The sequence below is a fragment of the Aegilops tauschii genome, chromosome 1 (assembly GCF_002575655.3).
Source record: "Aegilops tauschii subsp. strangulata cultivar AL8/78 chromosome 1, Aet v6.0, whole genome shotgun sequence".
Taxonomy (NCBI): domain Eukaryota; kingdom Viridiplantae; phylum Streptophyta; class Magnoliopsida; order Poales; family Poaceae; genus Aegilops; species Aegilops tauschii.
Window position 1 is genome coordinate 476,019,130 of NC_053035.3, and position 10,728 is coordinate 476,029,857.

The 10,728-nt window shown below is 42.5% G+C and overlaps 1 long non-coding RNA gene across 1 annotated transcript; it reads left to right on the forward strand.

Moving 5' to 3' along the window:
- Window positions 1-3,267: 3,267 nt before the first annotated feature.
- Window positions 3,268-6,816, forward strand: LOC109743362 (uncharacterized). The gene is made up of 5 exons (XR_002228066.3): window positions 3,268-3,559; window positions 3,629-3,799; window positions 3,883-3,939; window positions 4,021-4,088; window positions 6,025-6,816. It is a non-coding gene; the product is annotated as an uncharacterized lncRNA (long non-coding RNA).
- Window positions 6,817-10,728: the final 3,912 nt, after the last annotated feature.

Genomic DNA, 10,728 nt, shown 5'->3' on the forward strand with positions numbered 1-10,728 from the left:
TGATTACCATATGTACAAAAAATATATAATGTGTGTGGAAAAAGTTGATCATGTATTTAAAAATGTTAATCGAGTATTTAAAAAATGTTAAACAATTATATAAAAATGTAAATCAAGCATTTGAAAACGTTAAAATGTGTAAATAAAAAAAATATTAACCATGTATTTAAAATATTAATTTTGTATTTAAAAAATATTTAAATGTTGTATATAAAAATGTTGACTATGTATTAAAAAGTTCTAACCAAGCACTTAAAAGTGTTAATTGTGTATAAAAAAATTGTGTCTCATGTATAAGAAAAATGTATACAGAAAATATACAATGTGTGTGAACAAAGTCAATCTTGTATTTAGAAAATGTTAAAGCAAGCATTTGAAAAAAATGTTAAACACATATTTATAAGATATTAAACATGCATTAAAAATGTTCTTGATGTATATGAAAAATGTAGAATGAAAACCAACAGAAAGAAAGAAAAATGTTCTGGACGTATACGGAAAATATAGGATGAAAACTAGGTCACATATAATGACACAATGCAAATATTTTACATATTTCTGTTTTTTATTTTCTTATGCCAATTTCAAAATGCGTTCAAATGACGGGTATGGCCGTCCAGTGTGATACTTTGCAAAGCAAGTACCACCTAGGCTCCTCCTTTTGAGCTGAAAATTTGTGCAGACAGTCTTCTTAGTAGATGATCATCCTCAGCCAAAACTCACGCCCATTGGCCACGCACATTTCCCGTACCGCTAATCAAACACTTGACTGCTAATTCATGTTTGAGCATAGTTCGGTCTCCTCGTGAGAATCTTAGATTGTAATTTTCTTCATATAACCTACCTGGGGAGTAACCAACCCACTAGACATGCCTAGGCTGCCCAGAACACAAGGCAACGCCACGGTCACGCGGTGACCACGCGGCGGGCATGTGACGCGCTCTAGAGTTGGGGCCCTCGGCCACCGTCCAAACCTCGATGTATCGCCACCAAACCATGTATTTATGATTAAATAGATACTTATGTAACTAGAAATGATTTTTGGAAAAAATAAAGAGGAAACTATGAGGCAGCTGCAGTTCAAATCTGACCCGCTTCCTACTGAATCGGCGGAAATTTGTCTTTTTCAATAGAGGTGAATCAAAAGCTTTGGACACCCAATAATTTTGTCAATTGTGTATTAAATATGGCCTAGTATTTTATAAAATTGATTTGGTCCAAATTTTCAACAAATATATGGTAGGTCCTTAAAAAAACTCATTTTGGGCACTCGAAAAATGAAAAATAATTTTTTCGTCCAAAGAAAATGAAAACTTCCTTAGGCAACATTGTTTGTCATTCCAATATGTACCCTTGTGCACAATATGAGATCAATTGAACAAACCATGCCATGAATGTGGCCATAAGATTGATCATTTGGCTTGAAAGCCATTGATCTCCACACATGATAGCTCGTTTCTGATAACATTTTTTTAAAATAATTATCGTATTACAAGTTTGTTATTTTTCTTGGTAACTTGGCGATATATAATCTCACAATGAGAAGGTTTTCCATTTTTTTGAAATTTTTGTGCCCGTTTCAAAATGCGGTCAAAACGACGGGCTTGACCGTTCCTAGCTAGCGGTTGAATCTTGGAAATTTTTTGGTGTTTCTCTGATTAAATAGATACTTTTGTACCTAAAATGATTTTTGGAAAAAAATAAAGAGCAAACTATGAGGTAGCTGCAGTTCAAATTTGACCCGCTTCGAGCTGAATCGGCAGAAATTTGTCTTTTTCACGAGAGGTGGATAAAAGCTTTCGACACCCAACCATTTGGTCAATTGTGCATTAAATATGGCCTAGTATTTTAGAAAACTGATTTGGTCCAAATTTGCAACAAATATATGGTAGGTCCTTCACAAAAAAAAACTCATTTTGGGCACTCAGGAAATGGAAAATGTTTTTTTCGTCCAAAGAAAATGAAAACTTTCTTAGGAAACATTGCTTGCCATTCCAATATGCACCCTTGTGCACAATATGAGATCATTTGAACAAACTATGACATGAATGTGGCCATAAGATAGATCATTTGGCTTGAAAGCCATTGATCTCCACACATAATAACTCGTTTCTGAGAACACTTTTTTAAAATAATTATCGTATTACAAGTTTATTATTTTTCCTGGTAACTTGGCCACATATAATGACACAATGCGAAGGTTTTCCAATTTTTGAATTTTTTGAATTTTTCATGCCCGTTTCAAAATGCAGTCAAAATGTCGGGTATGACCGTTCCTAGCTAGTGGTTGAATTTTGGAAATATTTTGGTGTTTCTCTGATTAAATAGGCACTTATGTACCGAGAAATGGTTTTTGGAATAAATAAAAAGCAAAGTATGCGGCAGCTGCAGTTCAAATTTGATCTGCTTTCAGATGAATCGGCAGAAATTTGTCTTTTTTACGAGAGGTAGATCAAAACTTCTGACACCCAACCATTTGGTCAATTATGCATTAAATATAGCCTCATATTTTAGAAAAATGATTTGGTCCAATTTTGCAACACATATATGGTAGATTCTTCCAAAAAAAACTCATCTTGGGCACAAGGGAGCCATGGTGGCAGGCTTCTGATGGCTCGGGACCCATGTAGTATCATGGAGGGTCGTGTCCCTGTTTGTTGGACGTCTGATTGTGAGGGACGTTGTGTGTGCTGTCGTAGAGAGAACAACATACGTCACAAACATGTAATGGGTTGCAACAACGTGCTTCCACCCGGGATCATCATCGAGTGGCTATTGAAGTAATAGTAGCAGGGGTGAGTGGTCCGATCTCGACCGTGCATGCCGCCATTCAATGGTGAAGGACGGCGCACATGCTGTCGTCGAGGGTGCGGGGTAAGCCGGAGAGATGGTCCGTGCGGGCCGGGAGCGATGAGAGCTAGCCGTCCATGTGTGCCCGTGAAGAGAAGTTTATCTATGGAGACGAGAATTAAGTTCCTTTTTCCCTTTTGATGTGTTGGGAAAAGTTGTTTCTTTTTTTGTTTGAAGTATAGTTGGGAATAGTAATTTTTTGAGGAAAAGAAAAGAAAGAAAGAAATGATAATAATAAATAAATAAAAGTGAGGTAATGTCTTTTTTTGAGAGTGAAGTGAGGCAAAGTCTTTTTTTAGACAAAAGTGCAAAGTCGGACTCACACTTTGGCGCCCGGAGGTTTGGGTCTGCCCGCGAACGATTTCGTTTGGTTTTCATTCTCACAGCCCGCGAACAATAAGACCTAGCCCGCGAACGCGAAATCCCACCCACCCACCTCATCGCTCCTCTCTCGCTCGTCTCTCCCTCTCCCCCGCACCACTTCTCGCCGCCGCCACCAGCACCACCACCGACGGCGCCCGATCCCGCCTGATTCCAGCGTCCTCCAGCGCGCCCAGCACACCACCGTGCCCCCTCTCAATGCTCCTTCCTCCCATCGGGCCAGATCCGGCGCGCGTGTCCTCCAGCGGCCAAGCGTGACCCTGCCCAGCAGCTAGGGTTTGGGCCAGCACATCGCCGGCGTGGCTCTGGCGTTGCTCCGGTGACTTAGGTGAGTCCCTCCACTCCTCATCGTCACATTCCTCTGTCTCTTCCTCACATCATCTCGTCTCCCTCGCAGATCTAGCGCACCGTAGCCGCTCGAGCACCGGGACGCCATGGATGGGAAGGCTTCTTCCTCCTCTGTCCCGATGCCATGAACAACGCAGCTCCACCACCAGACCATGGAGACGGAGCTCCTTCTCCCGCATCACTCATGGAGCCTCCCTCTCAGCGCCCGGAGCCCTAGAGAGTATGAATCGCTCCTCCCGCTGTCTCCTTCTACGACTTCTCTTCTTCTCCTCTTGATGCATTCTCGTATTGTGCCGAGGAAAGGAATTCAAGGCCATGGCCGGAGAGAGGAGCTGCTCCTAGTATAGGACGCCATGGAAGGTTCTCGTTTCTTGTTCTGCCTTTTTATTTTTTCTGTTTCTCTTCCGGATCTAGACAAGTTAAAGGCTCTGTTTTGTGCAGGTGCTGCTTTGATGAGGAGAAACTGCTGTTGTAGGACGTCCTCCTCCCATCCCCTACCCCCACACGTGGTGAGCTCCTATGCATATGTGGATAATCAGGAACTAATGCTTAATTGGTTACTTCATAATCTGTTCCACTGTATGCATGAACGCTCACACATTTTTTCTGCCATTTATATACATAACTATTGGACAGTGAGAAGATTTCCATTGTGTGCATGAACATGCTTTTTTTCGTCAATCCATCTCTTATCATGCATACATCCTATCATATATTATATGATAAATCTTTTAGTTGCTCACTGTCTATATAGGTGCTCAAATTTTTAGATTCCATAGAACTTCTGTTTGTAGTGAAAAAAGGGTATATGCAGCTTTTAATCAATGTCTATTTAAATCAATAGAATACATATTGACTATATGTGTTCATTGGTGCACCATGTCGAATTACTTTTCCGTTTAAAAAAGTAATTACTTTTGTATGTTGTGATGCATCCCATAGTAGTTTGCACCCAGGAACCAACCAAGGGCTGATGCAATATATGTTACCATGTACTCCCTCCGTTCCTAAATATAAGTCTTTTTAGAGATTCCACTATGGACTACATACGGAGCAAAATGAGTGAATCTACACTCTAAAATATGTCTATATACATCCGTATGTAGTTTGTAGTGCAATCTCTAAAAAGACTTATATTTAGGAACGGAGGGAGTATATACCGCCCTTGCTGTTTTAAAAAATAGACATTGAGGATACCTTTTTATCCCTACACCCTGCTGTGGGATTCTTAATAGCCTTACCTGCATATGAACAAACTGCAAGAGACAGATACAATTCCTAACATGTGAAAGGCTGTTTTATGACTTATCCATCTCGCGACCACCTTCTATATCTACAGGAATCTATCACTTCTTTCTACTTACATGGCAGATATATCTACAAGTAAACCTACATGTTTTTTGTAGTTCAAATGGAGTATCCTATATCATTTTTATTATTATGCAGAACTGTTTGTTCAGTCACATCAGCCCTTTGCTAGAGCTGTTGTGGAGCAAATTAGATGGGCGAACCAATAGATAATTATGTAGCTGTAGTTGGCCGGCAATGGTTCACAGGGATATTCCTTATATTTACTTGATATTTGATCTTAATATTCACTGGACACAATTCTCTCATGGTTGCAATATTTTTTTCCTAAGTTCACTCCAATTGTGTTGGCATTCATGCTTTATTTCTTTTAATCAGTTTACTAATCGTACCGAGAAAATAAATATAACTACTTGAGAATAAAGGGAAAAGGAGAATAAAGGATGGTTGTGGTAGCAGAATGGTATTTTTGCTTAGGCGCAATCATACTTATGTAGTAGTAAATAACCTGTCATGTCATTCTTCAAGTCTGCACATAGCACTGTTATTTTAGGAGCAGATTTCTCATCCTTCAGAAACCTGAACTTGCTTAATAGCCAATTTAGCAGAGTATTACCAGTTCCTTGATGTCATTTCTGGTATGCAATCATATGACATGTCTCATGTTAATAAATATGGGTTGTTGTCAATTTTTTAATCTACAATTGATCTAGTGTTTTTAACATGGTAGCTTAATATCCTCCTTCCTTTTCTAATATGCAAACTTCAAATATGTGAGGTGCATAAGTGCATGAGGTGCGGTTCACCTTAGGTTGCTCCCACTCTTCAGCGGTCTGGTCCAGCGTCACTTAACCATTGTGACCTGGCTGGTTTGGTTCAGCTTTGAGCTGCCCACCGTGGAGTGGGAGGCCGACATGCTCATGAACATCAAGGCCGGATCAAGTACGCTGGTGCACCGCGGCGTGCGGCGGCCTATTTTCTTGTAGTGGTATTGTATATGGTCTCATCCAGCACTGAGTATCCATATGTTGTTCTAATCCTGATGATGATGTTGTAGCATAAAGTGGACACCATATTCAGTTTGTCTTGATGCTTTATCTCTTGTGGTTCTTGTCTGATGCACATTGTTCTTTGCAGGGTTATGATGATATTTCCAAGGAAATATACTGACCCTGATGCGACAAAGGTGTCCATTTTCCTTTTCTTAAACTTATTTACTCTGTTTTTTGTTCTTCCTGTAGTTCCAGTTTCACATTGCTGGTGTTTCATGCAATATTCATCAGAGCCTGCTTACATGCCTTATTATTGAGTAACTTGATTAGTATTTCTGCCACTGTCCTATCTCAGTAAACTGTTTGTTTTTTCAGTAGCTAAAAAAGAAAGTAAATCTATTATATCCTGGTATTCTAGAATTCCAGTCTCACAGAAGTTACTCTGTGTCCTGCTTTAGCTTGCAAACCTGATGCTCTGCTGTCTGTTCTCATTTCTTAACTTTGAAATGTTTCAAACTTAAGAGTGCCCTCATCCTCTATTACATCTGTATGCACCTTGGTAAGAAATATATTGGTCTTGTAAATATCATTGGGAAGTACATCTGCTTCTGTATGTTCTTGCAAGCATTAAATGTTGCTGACATTCTCACTAAAGAATGTCCCTCCAGCACATTCCTTTGAAATGTGACCTTGAGTCAAGCTCCAAGAAGATATTCAACAGATCTGCATCTGCTCTAGATGCTCATGCACAAGATACTAAGTTATTGGTTGTGTTATTCTGGTTGGTACTATCTTATAAACATGTGGGGTAATGATACTGCTGGGACAAATTTGATGAAATGTTGTACTGTTTGTTCATTCTGTTGTGTTATTTTGTGATCCTGTGGTGTAATGATACTGTTGTGTTATTTTGAGAATTATATTATTATTACCATTATATTATCCTGTGCTTTTGGTTGACCACCAAATTGTCCAATGAAATGTTGATCTCCCTTGAATAAGGGCTGGACCGAAACTACTAAATTGTGTGAGTGGGCTGGACCGTTTAGAGAAAAGGATTGGCTCAATTAATAAATTGGTTGTACATTGCCTCAGCCCAAGAACAAACATTAAATAGGCTAATCTGTTGAACTAGGCCCATGGTTGTGGCCCAAAAGTAAATCTAAAAATGGACCAATTAATGGGCTTGGCCCATAGTTGTTGCCCAAAAGTAAATTTGAAAATGGGCTAATTATTGGGCTCGGCCCATTGAAACAACTGATTTCTACTGATCCTACATGGCGTCCATGTCATCATTTTTGCCATGTGGACATCGCCATGTCAGATCCTACGTGGTCTAGGCTTATTAGTAATGACCATAATTTTGGTCAAAGAATTAAAGACCAAAATTTTGGTCAAGGGCAGCCATGACCAAAATTCCAGAAAAGGTCGCGTTTGTTTGTTCTTGACGGCCAACTGTTGACCTTCTGAATTTGGTCAAAAAAGGTCAATAAACGAAAGCAATGAAGAATTAATGACCAAAATGGGGAGTCATAATTGAGCGTATTTCTTGTAGTGCGTAGTGGATCCTAGAAACGTTTCTGATCTCCACGTCTATCGCAGGCGTTTCGCTTTCGCAAACCGTGTGCAGTGTAATCCCTAATTTAAAAATCACATGTTTTGAATTTGAAAGTAGCAATCACTTATTTTATATCCAACCATGTTTACTACAAATATAGGTTTAACCACGAATGCATAATTCGATGCACAGGTACATATACTGAAAAACTACAGAAGCACCAAGTAAAGAATGATAAACCACAGTTGTACTAAGAGCATCTCTAGCAGACCCCGCATAAGTGGCCAAACCCTTATAATTTTCGCGTTTTACAGTTTTGACCGAAAAAGTGTCTAGAACAGAAACCGTAAAAGTGGTCCAATCCGTAAAATTTTTAAGGGTCACCGAAAATGCACACCCGAAACCCTTATCTTTGGAGGTTGGAAGGCCGAATCTTGGGGGCCCCGTATACCGGTCAAACCTCGTCGGAGCAAACACGCCGCCACTGAGTTTGCCGGAATCCGCCCTAAACTCGCCGAAATTCATCACGGCACATCGGAAAAGGCCACTAGACGCTGCAATCGATCGCCGCCGGTTCGAATTGGACGAGCTCGACATCGTCGTGGCCTCCCATGACCTCAGCTTGGCCGCCGGAATCCTCCCGACGCGGCAGGCAAAGGGGCACGGCTCGCCTCGCAATAAAGCAAGCCACGGACGACAGAGGCGACGGGGCGTGGCCGGCAAGGCTGGGCGCGGACGACGGAGGCGACGGGGCGTGGCCGGCGAGGCTGGGCGCGGCCGGCGCGGTGATGGGGCGCGACCGATAAGGACGGGGCGCGACCGATGGGCGATGGGGCGCGGCCGACGGGCGACGGGGCATGGCCTGCGGGTGACGGGGCGAGGTCGATGGGGTTGGGCGCGGCCGGCTGGAGGAAGGGGCGGCAACGGTCGGACTGGAGGAAGAAGCTCTTTATTCCCATTTTACAGTTTGTTTTACCGTACCTGTTCGGCCGTAGCTAAAATGTGTTGCGGAACGTAGTAATTTCAAAAAAATTCCTATGCACACGCAAGATCATGGTGATGCATAGCAATGAGAGGGGAGAGTGTTGTCCACGTACCCTCGTAGACCGAAAGCGGAAGCGTTAGCACAACGCGGTTGATGTAGTCGTACGTCTTCATGATCCAGCCAATCAAGTACCCAACGCACGGCACCTCCGAGTTCAGCACACGTTCAGCCCGATGACGTCTCTCGAACTCCGATCCAGCCGAGTGTTGAGGGAGAGTTTTGTCAGCACGACGGCGTGGTGACGATGATGATGTTCTACCGACGCAGGGCTTCGCCTAAGCACCGCTACAATATTATCGAGGTGGACTATGGTGGAGGGGGCACCGCACACGGCTAAAAGATCAAACGATCAATTGTTGTGTGTCTAGGGTGCCCCCTGCCCCCGTATATAAAGGAGCAAGGGGGGAGGTGCGGCCGGCCAGGAGGGGCGCGCCAGGTGGAGTCCCACCGGGAGTAGGACTCCCTCCCTTTTCCTAGTTGGATTAGGAGTGGAGGGGAAAGAGGTGGAGGAGAGGAAGGAAGGGGGGGGGGGGCGCCGCCCCCCTCTCCTTGTCCTATTCGGACTATGGGGGAGGGGCGCGTGGCCCTGCCCTGGCCGCCTGTCCTCTTCTCCACAAAGGCCCACTATGGCCCATTAAGCCCCGGGGGGGGGGGGGGTGTGTTCCGGTAACCCCTCGGTACTCCGGTAAAATCCCGATTTCACCCGGAACACTTCCGATATCCAAATATAGGCTTCCAACATATCAATCTTCATGTCTCGACCATTTCGAGACTCCTCGTCATGTCCGTGATCACATCCGGGACTCCGAACAACCTTCGGTACATCAAAACATATAAACTCATAATATAACTGTTATCGAAATGTTAAGCGTGCGGACCCTACGGGTTCGAGAACTATGTAGACATGACCGAGACACGTCTCCGGTCAATAACCAATAGCGGAACCTGGATGCTCATATTGGCTCCCACATATTCTACGAAGATCTTTATCGGCCAGACCGCATAACAACATACGTTGTTCCCTTTGTCATCGGTTTGTTACTTGCCCGAGATTCGATCGTCGGTATCTCAATACCTAGTTCAATCTCGTTACCGGCAAGTCTCTTTACTCGTTCCGTAATACATCATCCCACAACTAACTCATTAGTTGTAATGCTTGCAAGGCTTAAGTGATGTGCATTACCAAGAGGGCCCAGAGATACCTCTCCGACAATCGGAGTGACAAATCCTAATCTCGAAATACGCCAACCCAACAAGTACCTTCGGAGACACCTGTAGAGCACCTTTATAATCACCCAGTTATGCTGTGACATTTGGTAGCACACAAAGTGTTCCTCCGGTAAAAGGGAGTTGCATAATCTCATAGTCATAGGAACATGTATAAGTCATGAAGAAAGCAATAGCAACATACTAAACGATCGAGTGCTAAGCTAACGGAATGGGTCAAGTCAATCACAGCATTCTCCTAATGATGTGATCCCGTTAATCAAATGACAACTCATGTCTATGGCTAGGAAACATAACCATCTTTGATCAACGAGCTAGTCAAGTAGAGGCATACTAGTGACACTCTGTTTGTCTATGTATTCACACAAGTATTATGTTTCCGGTTAATACAATTCTAGCATGAATAATAAACATTTATCATGAAATAAGGAAATAAATAATAACTTTATTATTGCCTCTAGGGCATATTTCCTTTAGTCTCCCACTTGCACTAGACTCAATAATCTAGATCACATCGCCATGTGATTTAACATCAATAGTTCACATCACCATGTGATTAACACCCATAGTTCACATCGTCATGTGACCAACACCCAAAGGGTTTACTAGAGTCAATAATCTAGTTCACATCGCTATGTGATTAACATCCAAAGAGTACTAAGGTGTGATCATGTTTTGCTTGTAAGAGAAGTTTAGTCAACGGGTTTGCCATATTCAGATCCGTATGTATTTTGCAAATTTCTATGTCTACAATGCTCTGCACAGAGCTACTTTAGCTAATTGCTCCCACTTTCAATATGTATCCAGATGAAGACTTAGGATGTGTTTGTTTTAGGATTTTGTAACGTAACCTCATTACGCTGGTATCACATCCCGTTCAAATGTGTTTGGTTCGGTCGAGACGTAATCTGTTAACAGGGGTATCAGATCCGGCGTAGTACAAATCTGATTACGCCCGAAATTTCCTGTATTGGAAACCGCCTCTTTCCCGCACGAAGCCCCTTCCCACGATGTCGTCT